At 39.5% G+C, this 16761-nt stretch overlaps 1 protein-coding gene across 3 annotated transcripts in view; it reads left to right on the top strand.

Moving 5' to 3' along the window:
• The first annotated feature begins 3068 nt into the window (after nucleotides 1-3068).
• Nucleotides 3069-16761, top strand: part of Tab3 (TGF-beta activated kinase 1 (MAP3K7) binding protein 3) — a 61041-nt gene continuing 47348 nt past the window's right edge. For 2 of the 3 annotated variants that reach the window (XM_057760062.1, XM_057760063.1), the window contains exons 1-2: nucleotides 3069-3229; nucleotides 3580-3667. The gene's annotated coding sequence lies outside the window, so the exon portion shown is untranslated. The remainder of the gene's footprint in view (nucleotides 3230-3579; nucleotides 3668-16761) is intronic. The other variant, XM_057760064.1, reaches the window with a different exon arrangement.

Below are 16761 nucleotides of genomic sequence, written 5' to 3' on the forward strand. Positions count from 1 at the left end.
ATGTGCCTAGAGATGTGTTAGATAGGTAACTCTAAGTCTTGCTATGATAAAAATTAAGATTAGTCATTATACTAACCGTGTGGAACACTGAGCTCCACTGCTTTTTTAGCTGCCTAACAATAACTTTTTTTTTTTTTTTTTTTTTTTTTTTTGGTTTTTCAAGACAGGATTTCTGTGTGTAGCTTTGGTGCCTGTCCTGGAACTCATACTATAGACTAGGCTGGCCTTAAACTCACATAGATCTGCTTGCCTCTGCCTCCTGAGTGCTGGGATTAAAGGCAAGCACCACCACTGCCCGGCCTAATAATAACTTTTTATATTAAAGCTTCTGTTGAAATAAGAAGGATGATATGTTTCTTGACATCACTGCGACTAGTTCCCCGAACTAACTTCTATGTAATAACCCCAAAGAACTTCTTGTATGAGATATTTTCTTTTAATTTTATTAATTTTTAGTGAACATAAGTAGTGGGATTTTAATGATATTTTGTGTATGTATAACATTGTTCCTTGTTGCTATCTGCCCTCATCACCTTCCAATGCTCCCTCTCCATGCTTCTGTTGGTCTCCTTCTTCCAAACGAATAGTTCTCCTTTTGCTGTCAAGTCATACACACATACATGCACATGTATAAATATATAGATGTGTGTATATACAATTAAATCTAGGTTCCGTATATGAGATAGAAAATATAATATTTGTATTTATTTTTTCTTTACAATTATCTGTAGTAAGGAGGCCACTAGTTAGTTCCCGGACACTTAGTCCGGAAATAATCACACAGAAACTATATTATTTAAATCACTGCTTGGCCCATTAGCTCTAGCTTCTTATTGGCTAACTCTTACATATTAATTGAACCCATCTCCATTAATTTGTTTATTGTCACATGGCAGTGGCTTACTGGCAAAGTTTCAGCATGTCTGTCTCTGGCAGAGACTCCATGACTTCTCTCTAACTCAGTCCTTTCTGCCAGCATACACTTTAGTTTTCCCGGCCTACCTATATTCTACCCTATTAGGCCAAGGCAGTTTCTTTATTAACCAATGGTATTCGCAGCATACAGAGAAGAATCCCACATCAATTATTTTCTCCCTCATGATTCCTTTAGATCCCTTTCTCACCCCACATAGTCCATTTATTGTCATGTCATATAATGTATATAATGTACACACACATATACACTTATATCTAGGATTTATACGAGAACATGCAATATTCATCTCTCCTTTTCCTTACAATTATTTCCACCTCCTTTTCCCTTTAGAATTAGACCCCCCTTCATCCCATATAGTTCCTCTTCTATTTTCATGTTATGTACAATATGCACACATAGACCCTTTAAAATCTAGATCTGCATACAAGAGCAAATACACCCTATCGTCTTTCTGAATTGCTTATTTCAATTAACATGATTCCAGTTTTATCCATTTTCCTGAAAACTCCACATTTCAACATGCCACATTTCTACTCCTCTGTTGATGGCCATCTTTGCTGATCCCATGTCTGGGGTGTTGTGAACAGTACTATAGTAAATGTGAATGTGCAAACATGTCTTTGATATGCTTAGAGTCCTTGGATGTATATCTAGGTCATATGGACGTTCTAGTTCTAGTTGTTTTTCTTTTAAAGGTAGAGATATGACACCTCTCCATATGTATGACTCCTATGTCTGCTTATTTATAACACAAAATCCCCTCTCCCCATCCTCCATCTGAGACCAATTTTTTTTCATGGTCAGAGCATTTTGTTTCCTCAGTAATGGGTGTATAGAAAACCGAACTGTGTTTGACTATGAAAGACAAGAAAAGAATAAAACGAGAAAATAAGGCATTTGTGTGAAAAACCTGACAGCAATTGTTACCTGTGAAGCGCATAGTAACGTGAACAGAATGAAGGAGAGTCTGTTGTTTTTTTTGTTTTGTTTTCGTTTTGAGACAGGGTTTCTCTGTGTATCTCTGGCTGTCCTGGAACTTGCTGTGTAGACCAGGCTGGCCTCGAACTCACAGGAGATCCGCCTGCTTCTGCCTCCTGAGTGCTGGGATTAAAACTGTGTAACCACGCCCACCCGCTGGGTGCCTCAGACTTTTTTTTTTCTTTCTTTTTTTTTCCGAGACAGGGTTTCGCTGTAGTAGACTTTCTAAAGAAGGGTAGCAGAGCGAGGGAGGAGCAAAGGGCTAGGAAATTCCTGCGAGCGAGCGTCTGTATGCTTTTGTTTGTTTGTTTTTTTTTGTTTTATTTTTTTTGAGGGGCAAAGCATAATTCTTCATTTTATTTTTCTCTTTATTCTCTTTCTCTTATGACTCTTTTTTCTTATTCCTTTTATACCACCTAAGACAAAAATTTCTATGTAAGAAAAGATTACCTTACAACCACAAGTTAAACTCTTTACATAGAAAATAATCACATTATGATCAGAAGAAGTCCAGGGTTTTTCTGTAGCTTTGGAGCCTCGCTCTTGGAGACCAGGCTGGCCTCAAACTCACAGAGATCCTCCTGCCTCTGCCTCCCGAGGGCTGGGATTAGAGGCGCGCGTTACCACCGCTGGGCAAGGGTCTGTGTGTTTCAACTTTGGGAGCTTAGGTGGGATGGCAAGCCTTAAGGATAGCGCTCACTTTGGTACCGGATTGTGCCGAGTCTTTTACCGGGTTGCACTCCGAGTTACTCCGCCCCCCCCCGCCCCCCCCTTCCCGCCTCGAGAAAACAGGTAAAACTCTGAGCCCAGATCTCACTTGCGGGCAGTTCTGGGAAGCGGCAGCCCCACGGTCCCGCGCAGGCGCGGTAAACGTTCCACGTCCGGCCCATTTCAGACGTGGGCGAACATTCGCCCGGGCTCATTTATCACCTTTCCTGTGGGGACCCCGCCCTCTGGTTCCAGTAGGGAAAACCTCGCGAGATCGCTTAGCCCCTCCCCCCCAGCGGTGCCATCTTTGTGCCTGGCGAGCGAAGGCGCCTGACGGAAGCCCCGAAGCCCGCAGCTCTCCTGCCTAGCTCTCCCCGAGACCGGATCCAGGAAATACGAGGCGGGCCTCAGTGGGAGGGACGCCGAGAGGGAGGAGGGAGAGGCAAGGGGGCGGCGGCAGCGGCGGCTCACACCGGATCTGCCCTCAGCACGGCGCGCACAGGAGGGGGGTCGGCCGGGGAAGCAGTGCCCGCCCGGACCCCCCGCGGGAGTCAGCCGAGGGTGCGGGGGCCAGGCGGCGGAGCTCGGTGCGACGGCTGGGGCTTGGTGAGTGGCGGCGAGAGGCCCGGCACCTGCCCGAGGCCAAGACTTTGGGGGTGCCGTGGGGTCGTCCTAGTGACCCCGCGCCCACGACACTGGGCGTGTGCGAGACTGCGGGGGTTCAGGGGCTCGGCTCGGCCTCCGGCTGTCAGCACACACGGGAAAGTACGAGGCTGCGGGAGGTCTGCGCAGGGCCTGTCGTGGCGGCTGCGCCCGCCCGGACGCCCCAAACGCCCCGAGGCCGAGGGGAGAGGGAGTGGCTGCGGGTGGAGGGGGGGGGGAGGCTTGATTACCATCAGCCCTCGGGTGAAGGGGAATGATGCCTGGACATCTGTAGAGTGAACCTCTCTGTACAGGTCTCCGGCCTCAGTAAGGTGTTCCGGGGACTAGGACTCGCCTGGACTGAGACTGCTTCTCTTGAAGGGGCTGGGACCTGTGCGCAAGGTTAGTAATAATAGTAATGACTGTTGTGCAGGAGGTTTGCAAATAATTGTTGGCAGGTGGTGAGGAAAGCAAAGACCTCGCCTTCGTTTGACGATGACATTAAGCAGCCCTCCGAGGTCCAGCAAGAGATTCGAGTTGTTCCTACTTGGAGGCTTAGGGTTTAGTGCTGTGTATCTGCTTAGAAAGTACAGTAAGTAGGATGGGTGGAGACGAGGTGTAGACAAGGTAAAGGAGAAAGTAAGTTGCACAATAAAGAACCAAAAGTTGGTACTCTCGATGAGTCGGAAGATAAAGCATTGTCTGTACTGAAGCCTAGCACTTAGATTTTTGTTTTTCTTTTGAGAAAAATTCCTGACAAGGCAGGGCTCTTCAGTTATGTTCTTCACTAACATTTGTCAGTTTGCGCCGTGTCTTTACTTGTGAGTTTGTAAAAGGAAAGGAAGGAGATCTGTGAACTGAGCTTGCTCTGTACGCTTGCATGGGGTGGGGGACGTTTCCTTTTTGTTTTACGATGATTTGTAGGGCTATAAAAGAATATGCATAAAAAGAAAACATGATCAAGAAGGTTTATTTTTAATGGACGTTTAACTGTGTCATGTTCAATTACAGAGTACATCATTTCTTATGGTAATTCCCCCTCCCTGCAATGGACACTAGAAAAACGCAAGTACTCCTTAAATTCTCCACATACATAGTTTTAAATCAGTGTTATATGAATTTCTACACGTCTAGAAGTCTCCCTCCCCTTTGGCCTCGAATTGGCCTAATCAAGGCAAAGTTGACTTTAGTGAAGGTAGATATTAAATATACAATTTCCATGGTTACATTTGACAGAGCTTAGTGAATGTTCAATCATGCCGAATTTACTTCTGTTTATCTGACACATTCTTTTCTTTAATTGCAGACCACCCTGTACAGTTTGTGTGGAAGCAAACCGAGTTACCATTGAGTATATACAGTCACTGGACTTGCTGGGCAGTGTGCTTTTCAATGTAATCCTCAGAGTTGCTCTGTGCTAAGAAAATGTCGCTGCTATCAGATAACGACATCTACCTCCAGTCTTTTTCTGGAGCTTGCACAGCTGAGGTTGTCCAGTGAGCACGGGGCAATACTGGAACTCGGAGCCATGTGTGTCTGGTTCGAGACTTCCCTTTCCACATGGTCTGTATGTGTTTATGTGCAGACACGAATTAATTGAGAATGCAAAGTTTTGTTGTAAAGAAACCGTTCGATTCTGTTGAAGATTGTTGTGTGTCCTTAACTAAAGATAATCTCAGGAATTTTTTTCATTTGTGATTTATTCATTTTCTAGACAGAGGTGCAGTTTGAGTTGATGAGTAAAGAAAGATTGATTCCAAATAGCTAATAGTGACCTATACCCGAAATTCAGGTTTTTGGTAACCTCGCCTTCTGTTCAGCATACCTAAGATGTCATACTTCAAAGAGTAAATTTTTATTTACTCCAATCTTGAATCCTATTTAAAATTGCAGTACTAAAGTAAAATAGGAGCATATTTATAGGGGCCTCACTCTGCTTTGCAGGAGTTTTATGGTAACACACGGTTCAATTTTGCTTCTCTTCTTTTCATGTAGTTTCAAAGTTTTAGAGTTAGATTGTGTTTTGCAGAAAACGGGGTCAATACTAAGACAAGCAACAGCATCTCTTATGGGCCTAGTGATGGACAGAGTTTAGATATCCCAGAGCAGTGTGTGTCTGCTCTGTCGGTGAAATCACGGGGACATTTTGCAGAGGTGTCGGGGCGGTGGAGGCATTACTCTTGGCTCCTGTTGGTCTCTGCTGTTGGATCTCTCATGTGCTGTTGAGCTCGTCGTCCTAGCTCTTATCTCTGTTCAAGAGAGAGGCCCCACATCTGGGTAGAGTTCAACTGGAAGAACAGCCAGGCAAGCTGGGGGGTGGGGTCGGGAGGAAGATGACACCTAAGTGGTGCTCATCCTCCAGCAGGTCATTTGGTCAGAGTTAACCATGTGGTTATCTTTGACTGGAAAGTCTAGAAATGCTGAGGGTTTGCTGCTTCCTTGTTAGAGCTGTTTTAGGAGTGGAGCAGCACTGGCTCCTGGACATGGAAAAAGGATTTCTGTGTTACTCAGTATATATCTGGGTATGTGTTCTGTGGAGTGTGGGGTTGTTTTGAATAACACCTTACAATCTTGACGGATAATCTTTGGGCTGAAGGAGCAAGTTTTTAATTATAGTTGAACTCTGAAGAAAGAGTTAAATATACTTTACTTGGGAAGGGAATTACTCCTGGTATTTGGCCTACTAGAGTGGAAAATATTGATAAATGATAAAGCCTACCAAATAAACAGAAAGCAGTGCTGACATGATTTGCATGATCACTATGCAAAAAAAAGTACACCAGAAAATTGTATGTCTCTAGAAGCTTATTTTCATACCTTTGACAACCCTATATTAATATCCTAACCATAAATATTCGTTTATCTAAAAGTGAAATGGATGTAATGAAATACTTGGAACTGTCAAATTGAATCCTAAATATTTAAGAGCATTTTTATAGTTTAATTAATTGAGATCTCTATTAGATTACTATCCAACTCTCCAAAATTACACTTTTCTTCCTACTTAAAATCTCTCAGCTTATATTCCTTCCTCTCTTATGCTGTTCCTGCCCCTCCCTGGGTCTTTCCTTTAGCTCTTAGCTGACGCTGGAGTCTTTTGCAGTGTTCATGAAGAGTGAAGAGGGCTTCAAAGCCTTTGAGTCCATCCTCTGGTCTGAATTCTTTTGCCCTAGCAGGTCAAGAGGAATGCACTTAAGACCCCATGGCCCACCAGATTGTGTCTTAAAAAGGAGAATGAGAATAACAGACGAAGTGAGGGAGGCAGTGCAAGACTCTTGCTATGGCTTCTCGTCTCTCTTCTCCTTAAGAGTCAAGAAGCTAAGTTTGTAGAAGCCGGTGGGCAGTGCTCCGTCATTCTCTCCATTACCCACCCCACTCTCATCCTCTGTAGTCCTTCCTTTCAGCTGTTGTCTCAGCTTCGTCCACCTCTTCACTAGGTTTTGCCGTCTTCATCTCTGATCTCTCCGCTACCCCCCAGCTCTGACTTCTGTCCTTATTTCATGCCCTTTCTCCTGCTCTGCTTTGATCAGATCTTAAGGAAGCTCAGACTTTCCTTAGGGAAGATTTCCTTCTACTTCCAGAACTTAATAGGGCAGAGTGGGTTGATTTGTTACTGAGTTGGAATGCTACATGGATTTTCCTATAGAACCATTGCCCACAGAGCTTGGTGGTTTGTGTACTTCTTGTTACCTTATGGATGTTTAGGTTTTCCTTGATTGCTTTAGAAATGTAGTGCCTTAGTCTTGGTTTCCCCTGAAGCCCATGGCTGAAGTTCAAATAGATGATTTGAAAAACACAGCAAGGCAGGTGTACATAGGAACTTAAAGTAGTTGTGACAGAATGCACAAGACTTGTACAAGCCCAGACTCCTCTCAGCTTAGTGAGGGGATCTGGGCATAAAAGTTACTGCAGTTCTTAGCTGTTTGGAAAAGGAGAGTTAGTTTGCTCTAACAATGTGGACCCTGGTAAGTGGACCACACCAGTGGAAAGACACACATCCAAGAATATTTGGGCAGCACAATTTTGTTCTGATTTTTTTTTAAAAGAACATGAAGTTGGGAAGGATGAGGAATCTGGGAAGAGTTGGTGGAAGGAAAGTGAATATGACTGAAATACATTGTATGAAAATATAAAAAACTAATAAAACATTAGTTCCAGAAACTTACGGAGGTTACCTGCTTTTTGTTACTTAGTGAGAATAGTAGGTAACCCACTTTTGGCTGTCCAGATTTAGTCCAGTTATGTTGGTGAAATGGCTCTTTCAGGAAATAAACTGATAGTTTTTAACTTTTATTTATTTTATGTGTGTTGATGTTTTGCCTGCGTATATCTGCATCACATGTATGAGTTGCCTACAGTTGTGAACCACCACATGGGTACTAGGAATGAAATCTCGGTCCTCTTGAAGAACTGTCAGTGCTCTCGCCCATGAGGCCATCTCTCCAGCTGTGATAAAGAGTTTTTTATAAGTCTATGTCTTTTAAAATATTCATTTGTGCATATGGGTGTTTTGCCAGCATGTATGTCTGTGCACCACCTGCCCAAGTTGACAAGATGAGGCTATGAGGTGCCCTGGGAGTAGAGTTCTAGAAAGTTAGATGCCATGTGGGTTCTAAGAATTGAACTTGGGTCCCCTGGAAGAACAGCTTGTGTTATTAACCATGGAGCCATCTTTCTAGCCCCTGATAGGGTCTTTTAGATTTTCAGTGAAAATTTTCTGAATTTCGGTACACGTCTTGAAATAACACATATATTTGTTCTATCTCAGGTCAGTGTTTGTCATTAAAGCAGATCTTATTGTGGTGTTAGAGCAACAGAGTTCTAGTTTGTCATGAAAGGAATATCTTGTTCATGCTGTTTTTTGCTGATGCTTTGAAACTTTTCAAAGGTACTGTCCATTTTGCTGTTATTTACTCTAGTTTACTTAGTGGTAAACTTGGGCAATGTGTTTTACCTGAAGATTTTAAAGGTTTACTAATTTGTTGTGATAATACTGTTATTGGCTGTGATATTGAGACAATTCGATGAGAGACTTCAAAGTGAGAAAAGCAGAGCCAAATTTATTTTATACTTGTTTTCTGTAAAGGTATTTAATCTTAGCTTGCTTGAAGGAAATTGTCCCAATAAAAGGCACAATAAGGCTTTAAGGGTTGCTCCAGGCCATTCTTGTTTGAAAAGTGAATTTCAATTTGCACCCTCTGTTCATTTTAAGTTTACGAAATTCTCTAATTACATACAGAGTATGATAGTTTAAAAATCATCTCTGCAGGCAAAATTCTGAAACAACTATATCTTTTGACACAGACTAGCTCTGTGTTTTGGGGCAAATTGCTTAATCTCTGACCTGTTTCTTCAGTTTTGAAATGAGGATAATGTGGTATTTACCTCGTGAGGATTAAATGGGCCAGAGGATATATTATATTTAAAGCATGACTAGTGGTAGTAAATGCACAAAAGAATTGTTTTTATTACTAAAATTGTCATCGTCGTTAATACTTGAGATTCCTTCTGAGATGATATCCTTTTTATTGTGGTGGAGTAGCTGTAAAAGATGTCTTCACTTCCTTGATAGTAACACTTAAAGCCAAAGCTTATTGAGAGGCCCAGGCTAAATGTATAATAACTGCCAGATCCACCCACAATTGGGCATAGTTCAGAAAACCCATAGAATATTAAGATTTTTTTCTGCAGCCCTATTTCTACCATGGAAAGAATAAAGAACTAAGCCTCTATGATGTATGAGTAAAATAGGATTCAATAACTAGTTTCTTTATTAAAATTTAGTGATATTGGCATCTATAAAGCTAGAGTCTGTAGAGAGAGAGCCTAATTTCTATAAGATCTATAAAGACTTCTTTTAAAATTGAAATATACACCACTTTCCCACAGGAAAAACTGTATATAGTGTTGTGCTTCTCAGAATAGTTCAGTGTATCTGAATTTGAATATTGATAATACTGTAAAAACTAACTTTTCTGTGACAGTGTATCAGCAAAAACATGTAGGCAGAACATCAGGTACTAGAAGATAATGAACATAGCCTTGCTGAAAAGGCATTAGGCTCCTCCCTCCGCACAAGCAGCAAAGACTTTTCCTCATGCCTTGAGGAAAAGCTTGCTTTTCTGGTGGAGGTTGAGGATAGGGTGAGTAGTGGCATGAGCCATTTTTCTGGCCTGGTGTTCTCAAAAGACTGTTGTAAAGTGTTTATGACCATGCTCTGTCCTGCTAGACTGCCTGCCTTCCAATCTCCTCTCTACAGTACACGTAAAGGAGCACTCTCACGAGGTTTGTGCGTAAAACCTTATCTTGCTTGAAGGTGGGTCTGTACGAAATGTTATCCACTCATCTTTATTAAGCTTTACTGTTTGAGAATGTCCAGAACACCTTGATATATACTTGATTGTCTGTTGCCTGTCTCTATGTACCTTAAATAGGATTCTTTTCTCCCATCTAAAAGTAGGATCTTGTCTTCTTTCCACAAAGGAACAGTTTTAGACTTTTCACTTTTTTTTTCTATCCAAATTGGGATGATTTTTGTTTTGTTATGGCCTTCGGGTTTGATCGTATCATGTTAGGAAATAGCTAGCTTGCTTTTAGATTTCTACCTTATTGCCACCCCAGCCTACTGCCAGTGGCTGGTTTTGTAAAGGACCAGATAAACTCAACTGGAACTCAGCACCTGTCTGTAGCAAAGCAGTGCTTTATAAACCCTCGTCCTTCCTTATCTAATAGCCAGGAATCTCATGGCAGTATTTTAAGTGTTTTAGGACACACATGGAAAGGTATGACTTTCCCTTTTGCACAAATAAAAAAGAGGTTCTCTTGGAGTCCCAGGCCAAATAAATAAGCAAGCAAACAAAAATAGTATGGACTGGAGAGATGGCCCAGTAGGTGAAGCATTTGCCTTGCCATTGTGAGGACCTAAGTACAGAATTCAAAGCTACATAACGCTGGGTGCCAAGCTAGCAGGTAGCTCAGTAGGAAAAAAGCTCTTGCCATGTAAGCCTGATCACCCGAGTTTGATCCACCAGACCCATGCAAAGGTAGAAGGAAAGAACCAACTACAAAGTGGTTTCTAACCTTCCCAAGCATGCTCTGACATGCATACTCTCCCCAATAGTAAATAAATAAATTGAAAGATTTGAAAGGTCTGGTTTACAGCCTCACCTCACCCTAAGTGAATGTGGAAAGTTGCTTGTGTCAATTGAGGTATAAATTTCTCTTTTTAAGTAACTTTTGCAAAGCCATATATATTTGCTTTGAAACAACTTTAGACTTAAAGTTGCAGAGATAAAAGAATAACCAGGCTACAGTCCACTGCTCCAGAGAAGCCAGGTAGCAGGAAGGAAACCTGGATTTCCCTGGGAAGGGGAAATAGATGATATCACCTGGGTAAACTGATGGGGAGGTGTATGCAGGGGTGGGAATATCAGGGATTCGGTTGGTAAAAAAATAAAAAATTGAAATTGCCGAGATAGTATAAATTTCCCATGTACTCTTCATCCAAACCTGTTATATTTATCAAAAATAGACTGTATTAGTTTTATCCAAACTGCAGAGTTTAATTTTTATCGTTTATCCCCTACTACTACCCTTTTTCTGTTCCAAAATACGTTGCATTTTGTCATTAAATCGGTTAATTTTTTTACATGCATTTATTTCTTTTGGGTGTGCGTGAACAGCACAGCATTTGTGTAGAGATCAGAGGACAACACGTGGGGCTTCTTTCTCTTCTTCCCATATGTGAGTCACTGAGAGTGAATTCAGAGCATCAAGAAGAGTGGGAGTACTTTTACCCACTGAAGCATTTCACTGGCCCCATTTGTAATTATTTGCATTTATGTCATTAGCATATCCATTTTGTTAGTTAAAAAAAATCTGTTGCCATAAAACTGTTTTCTGATTTATTCTTCAGTTTTATGCAGGTCCTCAAAGGCCAGGTGTTTCCTCTATGGCTAGCAAAGCCAGAGATTCATCTTGGCATTAAACTTTATGGTTTGAAATGACAGGTCAGAGTCCTGTGATAATGAAAAGAATCCCGTTAGTATGTAGTTGAGACTATGCACTTTTATAATTTAAAATTATTTCCACAAGATCAAATGGGCTATTTATATTGTTAATGTTTGATCATTTTAGCTTCAGAGTGACAAGACATTCTTTTAAAATCATAAGCATTTTTAGTTGTAAACATAATTGTAAAGTAGGATGAAGTGGAGAATTTAGCGATTTAGAAGTAATGATTTAATAAGAAATTAGTGTAATCATTTAATGTCAGTAAGGTAAGACATTTGATTGTTTATATGAGCTTTTAGAAAACCCTTGGTTTTAATTTGTGGCCATGATTGATTTTTTTTAAACTTTTTTTTCAAGGATGCCATATGTGGAGATTCCTTTATTCTGAATTTTCATATGTGCTTTAAGCTCGATGTCAAAGTCATCATAGTGTAAACACAAAGTTATCTGGTAGGCTGCACATCATGGACTTTACTATAGAAAGTCTTATCTTTTCTGCCACAGAAATAACTTTTGGCTGTTAGCCATGGGTGGCAAAGAAAATAATTTTGGGTTGGTTGGATGAAATTGTTTCAAGTGAATATGGTGTATATTGAGAGAGACTCCGAGTAAATTCTCTTAGTATGTAGACCTTAGCAAATTGGAAAGGGTAGATGTAATTTAGTAATTTCAACTGTTTTATACTTACTCATCTTTTTATCACCTTGGACAAATTATCTAACTTTAAAGGATCTTGGTTTTTTTATTTATAAAATAGGGGGATTTGACTAGCTGTATCAGTCCATTAACTTCCAAATTTTTTTAAAAAAATATAACAGAAAGCTGCAAGATAGTTCTAGATCTTTGTAATTCAAACTGTGACTGTAACTAGACAGAAGCCAATTTATCCTGTTGGAGTCACATAATTTCCAGCTAACACTGAGAGTCACTTATTTTGACATGTGTGGATTGTTTTGGTTATTGCCATATTACTCTTGAAATGATAGTTATTAGAATTTTGTATTTTGGGGCTGGAGAGATGGCTCAACTGTTTGAGACCACTGGCTACTCTTCCTGAGGTCCTGAGTTCAATTCCCAGCACCCACATAGTGGCTCACAACCATCTGTAGCAGGCAGGATCTGATCCCCTCTTCTGGCCTGCAGGCATACATGCAGGCAGAATAGTATATACATAATAAATAAATAATAAAAAAAAAAGAAGTTTGTACGTTGATCTGAAGCACTCAGGTTCAAGAATTTTTGCTTTCATAATCCTTAAATAATTTTAGAAAATGTATTCATTCAACACTTAAAAAAGAACTAAAAACCTTTTTAGCCAGCTTTAATAAAAAGTACACAGTATCCATAGTACACAGCTCAGTGAATTTCCATCAGTCAAGCACACATTCGTGTATCAGTCCCTATCGAGGATCATAAACAACTGAAATCTCGCCTCAGCATATTACCTGCCTGACTTTTGCCACCACAGACCTATTTTGCCTACTTTTGTACTTTATTGGAATGGAATCAGGTTGTATTCTTCCTGTCAGATTTCTTTGGAGTAAAATAGTGAATGTAAAATCTGTGTAGTCTCCTTACTGGATATGTCCTTGTATGAATATATCACTTGTTATTGCCACTGGATATTGTTGAAGTACCCGTGTTTGAGAGAGTCTTGGTGGTCTTGGCAGAGGTAGATTTCTTAAACCAGGTTTTTAATTGATGATCATTTCTCTTAGTGCTAAGATTACAGGAGGAGTGAGACCTAGTTTCTTGAAACAGGAGCATTTAATTATTTTGTTCCTTTTGAGACAGAGTCTTACTATGTAGCTCTGGCAGGCCTGGAACTCACAGAGATCCACTTCTCTCTGCCTTCCCAGGACTTGGATTAGAGGTGAGCACCGCCACTCCCAACTTAATATGCTTTTAAAAGATAAAAAAGCTTTATATTATGTAAATCTCAGGGAGAATATCAGTATTTTTGTTAAATGTGCTAGTTAGAGGTTTATACTTTCATAACTCTCAAGTACAATTCCTTCCAAAAGCATCATACACACCTTTTCTCTTGTCCCTTGCTCATTTCTAGGAGTTCTTCATTACATGCTGCAAAATGAGCCCTTGCTGGTTACAAATGCATTCTGCCACTGTGTGATATGCTCTTCCATTTTTCATGAGCCTTTTCAGAAATAAAGGTTCTCACTTTTAATGTAATTAGTATTTCCCTTATGTTTAAAGTAGACAGATTTCAGTTTAAAGCATCTTTTCCTAACCCATGATTGTAAGGATATTTTCTCTCATCTGGAAGCTTTGCAGCTTTGGTGTTCACACAAAGATCCAGTGATGACCTGAAATTGATTGTCTGTCCTTTTCTCTGTATGGATAGCAAGATGTCCTAGCACATGGATTTCCATACTCCTGAGAAGTATTAAATGTGTGCATGTCTTACGGTTTGGTTGCTATGGTCTGTTCTGTTTGTACCTCCTTGTTCTGACCCCACATTGGCCTTGTTTATGATGGGTTCATAGTAAGTCTCAGTAGTCAATAGAACAAGTTCTTCACCTTGTCCTCAGATCATCTTGCCTGTTTTCAGCCCTTTGCACATTTATATGAATTTTAGTATCATGTTACATAGACAAACATGCATATGCGTTCACAGTCTGTTAGTGCCATGCTTGTGATTGTGTGGACCCCATAGAACATTTTGTGGAGAAATGACATCTTGGTTTTCAGTTTCATCAGCATAGAACATTAACCCAATTTATTTTTTTTTCTCTATGGTATTTATAATATTCTCCCAAAACTTTCATTCTTAGATATTTGATATTTTCATGTTACTATATGTAAGTCCTTGTGGACTTCATTTTATTTATATTTTTATACTGACCATATATATATATAAAAATCCATTGTGTTAAACTTTCATCACCTTTAGTACTTATCTTTTACTAGGTTTTGATTCATTTCTCAAAAAAAAAAATTTAACAGTTCTGCACTAAGGTACTTGCTTTTAACCTTTTTCCTAGTTTTTTTTTTAATAATAAGAAAGTTTTGGTCTGTTGTTAGATTGAGAAGCATTTATATTACGAGTGATGGGATCCTATCAGGTGCTCTTCCTTATAAAAATAACCATATCATTTTGTTTTTCAAATCAAATTTATTGATTACCAGTTGCAAAATCAATTTTACAACCCAGCAAAACATTTTTCTTTTATATTACTTAGAAATTTTAGATCTTTGTTCATGAGCAAAATTGCCTTGGATTAACAAGTGTTTTTTTTCTTGTCAGATTTTGATAGTTTTATAAGATGGATTAAGGAGTATACTTTTTAAATTCTCCATAGGAGTTTTATAAATTGTTTGTTTGCTTATAGCCATTTAGATATGGAGTTTTCTTTATCCAAAACTTCAGTCATGGGTTCAGTTTTTAAAACTGTTTAGGTAGGGATTGGAACCATCGTGGTAGAGTGCTTGAGTAATATACATGAAGCCTCCCTTCAGTCCCCAGTAGTACATAGCTGAGACCGATACTTCATGCCTGGAATCCCTCACTTAGTGGCCGCAGGAGGACTGCTGGAGTTCAAGGCCATTCTGGCTACCTAGTGACTGCCAAGTGAACCAGGGCTACATGTCACAATCCTTTTTGAAAGAAAAGAGTGAATAAATGAAAATTTTAAATAATTACTTTAGTATTCTTCAGACTCATTTCTTACCACTGTTTTTGGTAAAATATTTTCAATTTGATCTGAATCTACATATGAGTTGGCATTATATTTAATTTATAAAAATTTCTTTTTAAAAAGATGTGTTACGATTGTTTTCCATTATATATGCATGTGCCATTTCCATGCCTGATACCCTTGGAGTGTAGTTGGCATTTTCTTTGGGTCGCCAACCAGCTCCAAAATAAAGACACTGAGACTTATCATTAATTATTATGAATGCTGGACACTAGCTTTCACTTGTCCCATGAGCTCTTTTAACTTAATTTAACCTGATTCTATTTATCTATGTTTTTGCCTCGGGGCCTTTTACCTTTCTTTCATTCTATATGTCCTGCTTCCTCCATGGCTGGCTGGCCCCTGGCATTTCCCTGTAGTCTCTTTTTCTTTCTTTCTGAACCTAAATTCCTCCTCTTTACTCTCCCTGCCCAGAAATTCCGCCTATACCTCCTCCCTCACTAATGGGCATTGAGTTTTTTATTAGACCAATCAGGTGTCATAGTTAGGCAAGGTAATACAGCAACACATCTTTACATAGTTAAACAAATGCAACACATCTTTATATAGTTAAACAAATGCAACACATCTTTATATAGTTAAACAAATGCAACACATCTTTACATAGTTAAACAAATGCAACACATCTTTACATAGTTAAACAAATGCAACACATCTTTACATAGTTAAACAAATGCAACACATCTTTACATAGTTAAACAAATGCAACACATCTTTACATAGTTAAACAAATGCAACACATCTTTACATAGTTAAATATTCCTCAGCAATGGAGGCCAGAAGAGGATGTTGATGCCCCTGGTATTGGAGTTACAGATATGCCACGTGATTGTTATAAATCAAACCAGGATACTCTCCAAGAGCAGCAAGTGATTTTAACCACTGAGCCATCTCTCACACCCCTTGCATTGTATTTAAGACCTTATTGGGAAGCTGATTTGGAGGCTGAAACAAATGCATTCTTAATTCAAAGCCAGCCTAGGCTATTATAGGTAGGTCCCATCTTCAGAAAACAGGAAGATATCCCTACTCAGAAAAATTCGTGTAAGTTATATGTAGCCTTTCATTACTGGCCTCTCAGTAAATGTTATTAGGTTACATGTAGGCTTTTGTTCCTGGCCTCTTTGACTTAGCATAATGTTCTCAACATTCATTTATAATATAACATGTGCCAATATTTAATTTGTTTTTATTGCCAAATAATTGATATTTTATGCATATATTATGTTTTTATTCACCAATTAATAGACTTTAATGAATAATCTTGCTACGTACTGTACACACTTCTGCTTAAACATTTCTCTTGACCCTTTATTCTTGAAACTGGGTATATGTTTTTTTCTATCTTTATTGTTAAAAATAGTATGTGTATATGTGTGTGCGGGGGTGGCTGTGCATGTGCCATGGTATATGTGTCAGAGGACAACTTGAGAGCTTTTCTTACTCTATGTAGATTTTGAACGCAGGTTGTCAGGTATGGCAATAAGGTGAGCTATCTCAACCATATTCTTTTTACTAATTTTTGAAATTAGCATACAAAGTAACGGATTTTATTGTGGCTTTTTAATAAATGTATGCCACTATTTATTCTGTCCATCTTCCCCATTGCCTTTCCTATCCCATCTTCTGCACCTTTCTTGTTGACTCCCTTCCTCCCCATGTCACATGTATTCTGCCGTCCTTTCTTGTCTTACTTTCTCTTGCCATTCCTCCCCCTATACACTCTTTTCTGTTGTTTTTCTGTACAACAATCTACGTATGTCCATT

Source organism: Chionomys nivalis, chromosome X (genome assembly GCF_950005125.1).
Source record: "Chionomys nivalis chromosome X, mChiNiv1.1, whole genome shotgun sequence".
NCBI classification, from domain to species: domain Eukaryota; kingdom Metazoa; phylum Chordata; class Mammalia; order Rodentia; family Cricetidae; genus Chionomys; species Chionomys nivalis.